This window comes from Arachis ipaensis, chromosome B5 (assembly GCF_059453495.1).
Source record: "Arachis ipaensis isolate K30076 ecotype BB chromosome B5, ASM5945349v1, whole genome shotgun sequence".
NCBI lineage: Eukaryota > Viridiplantae > Streptophyta > Magnoliopsida > Fabales > Fabaceae > Arachis > Arachis ipaensis.
The window spans coordinates 148323030-148326544 of NC_142440.1; the positions used below are offsets into that span (position 1 = coordinate 148323030).

General features: G+C 31.2%; 1 pseudogene across 1 annotated transcript; it reads left to right on the forward strand.

The window, feature by feature from the left end:
* The first annotated feature begins 1580 nt into the window (after nt 1-1580).
* Nucleotides 1581-3515, forward strand: LOC107644387 (pentatricopeptide repeat-containing protein At1g08070, chloroplastic pseudogene; annotated as a pseudogene). The gene has a single exon (XR_015883658.1). The product of XR_015883658.1 is annotated as a pentatricopeptide repeat-containing protein At1g08070, chloroplastic pseudogene (transcript).

The following is a 3515-nucleotide window of genomic DNA, read 5'->3' on the forward strand; positions in this document are numbered from 1 at the left end:
TGATATTATTACTAGTTTTAACAAATCCTGACCTTCACTGCAAAAACTTACCTTCCATCCATAAATAAATAGGGTATACTAGAAGAAAAGGAAAAATCATTGTTAGTAGTATTTAAATATTACTCATCTTATTTTTTGTGGAGACAAAATTTTAGTCGCAATTTTAATAATTGCCAGGAAATAATTTTTTGATAGTGACGAAAAAAAAAAAGCCTCTATAACTTCTCATTAGTAATATATAATAATAATAATAAATATATAATTATTATAAAAAATTAAATTAACTAACAAATTATTATAATACTATTATCACTAAAAATATATTATTAAAATTATATATATATATATATATATATATATATAACCTTATACATTTTGCTGGTTTTTAAATTTTTATTATATATCTAAACAAGAAAATATGACTCATTTAAGTTTAGTTCAAAGATAAGAACTAAAATGTTATGCGTGGAATAGGAAAAAATTATATATAATTTTTTTTAATAAAAATTAATTTGAACCAAACAAACAATCAAAAGCCAATTTTTTTCTTAATTTGTTGACTAAGGTTTTTTTATTTTTTTTGTAGAATAATATTTTTTATTCTTTTTTTTTTCACATAAAAAAAATATTGAAATGGATTAAATAAAAATAAATAAAATGAAAAAAATTTATAAATATTGAGTACATACAGTAAGGTACTCATGAATAGAAATATTTTGTTGAAAAGATATAATTATTTAATAAATTATAATTTAAAGGAACGAGATAACTTTTTAAATATAATTTATTTAGTCTATTTATATTTGTATACGTTTATTAGTATGTATGGTCAAAGTATTTAAATGAAAAAAGAGTTTAAATAGTAATGGGGTTTTTACTCGAACTTTTAAACATAACATTCTCATTGTACCACTATCATCGAGTTGGTATACGAAGAGATTAAAAAACCGAAACCAAAATATTCTAGTTATAATCGTAAATTTTCTCTGCTGTAAAGGTAATATACATACGATATGTAGTTTTATTTATTTTAGTGATTGATTATTTTGTTAAAATAATATATATAGCCAATATGTATAAATATATAAATGCATACAACTATTTTATACATACTCATAGAATTATTGAAATTACAAAAAAAATGTTTGAAATATTTTAGAAGAAATGAATACATGCAACAACGTATTTAATTATTTAATGAATTGCAAACTTTTAATAAATTATAACTTTTTTAATAAATTACAATTCATGAAAAGAGAGAATATTTTCAAAAATAATATATGAGGAGTGTTAGAAGGTTAAATTTATAGCCATCAATTAGTCACTATTTTTAATAGTGTAAAATTATATCTAATAGTATATAATTTTTTTTACTAATTAAATACCGGTCAAATTTTAATAAAAATGTGACCCAAAACTTTTTTATAATATATATCTTACAGTGTCTTCTTTATCTCTCTCTATCACCAGTCAGTCTCATCTTCGTCGCCCCTCAACTCCCAAACATATTTAACTGGGAGTTGATCCAAAGAAGAATAAATAAAAGATTTTCTTTTTCGAAAATTAAATCCCAAGGATAAGCCATGAAAATGAGAGAGATTTTTCTTTTTCATTTTTGCAAACAGAACTAGCAAAAATGAATTAGAAAAAAGTGAATTATTTTTGTTTTCATACGCAGCAAAATTGAGTTCGTTAGAATAGGTTGTTACATTCAAAATTTTAGGTTTATTTTCGTTGGTTTCATGTCCGAAAATGGGTGATTATTTTGTGCCACATCTTTGCAGTACCAAGGATTAAAAATTACAAATCACAACTCATATCAATTGGATTAAATAGCTCTAGGAGCGTTCTTTTTTCCCATGTCAAGTTGTAGCATCAAGAAATGCCTCCAAGTATTGGAGAAATGCAAAAGCATGAACCAACTCAAGCAAGCACACGCTCAATTCTTCACCAATGGCCTTCACCATAACACCTTCGCACTCAGCAGGCTCCTCGCTTTCAGCACCCACCATCACGGAATCCTTGCTTATGCATTTAGAGTTTTCCAACACATTCACAATCCCACACTTTGCATATTCAATACTGTCCTTAACGCTTTCTTCATCAATGGCAACCCTAAAGGCACAGTATATTTGTTCATTGACATGGTGCGCCGTGGATTGAACCCTGATCACTACACCCTTCCTTGCGTGTTGAAGGCGTGTACCTCGCTTGAAAGTGTTTCCTTGGGGGAGATTGTTCATGGGTATGGATCAAAATTGGGGCTTTTATGTGATGTCTTTGTGGGTAATGGTTTGATTTCGTTGTACTCTGCCTGCTGTGATCTTGTGGCTGCACGCAAGGTGTTTGATGAAATGCCTAATTTGAATGCTGTGTCTTGGACTATGATGATCGCAGGGTATGCTAAGGTGGGCGACATTGATTCAGCAAGGCTTTTCTTTGATGAAGCACCTGAGAGGGACAGGGGAATATGGGGTGCCATGATTTCTGGTTATGTGAAGAACAATTGCTTCAATGAAGGACTTCATCTATTTCGTTTAATACAGTCTACTGATGAGGTGCCAGATGAGTCTATATTAGTAAGCATTCTTTCTGCCTGTGCCCATTTGGGGGCTTTGGATATTGGCATTTGGGTACACAGATATCTGAATGAAGCAAGGGTTACATTTAGCATTCGTTTGAGTACCAGTTTGTTGGACATGTATGCAAAATGTGGTCACTTGGACATGGCTAAAAGACTATTTGATTCCATGAAAGAGAGAGACGTTGTGTGTTGGAATGCAATGATTTTTGGGATGGCAATGCATGGAGATGGAATAAGCGCACTCCAGTTGTTTTCGGATATGGAAAAGGCAGGGATAAAGGTGGATGATCTAACATTCATAGCCATTTTTACAGCTTGTAGTTATTCCGGTATGGTACTTGAAGGTCTGAAATTGTTAGATAAGATGTGTAATGTGCACAAGATTAAGCCGAAGATCGAACATTACGGTTGTCTAGTTGACTTGCTCAGTCGAGCTGGTCTCTTCAAAGAAGCCATGGTTATGATAAGAAGAATAAGAGATTCAAGCAGCGGCACCTCTGAAGAGGCATTGTCTTGGAGGGCCTTTTTAAGTGCATGCTGCAACCATGGACAAACTAAAATTGCCGAATTTGCAGCTGCCAAACTCTTGAAGTTGGAGAACCACAGTGGTGTCTATGTTTTGCTTTCAAATTTATATGCAACAACCGGGAAATACAGTGAAACAAGAAGGGTTAGGGATATGATGAAGAATAAAGGATCAGAGAAAGCACCAGGTTGCAGCTCAGTTGAGATTGATGGGGTTATTAGTGAATTCATTGCCAGTGAAAAAACTCATCTACAAATGCATGAAATACACTCAGTTTTGAAGAAAATGCATATGCAATTGGATTAACATTTCTCGTTGACATGAAACATATTCTGTTGGCTAGTTGACACACATTATATATTTTGACCACTCAGACGAATAAATAAACGAAGAGGTTTGTTAATA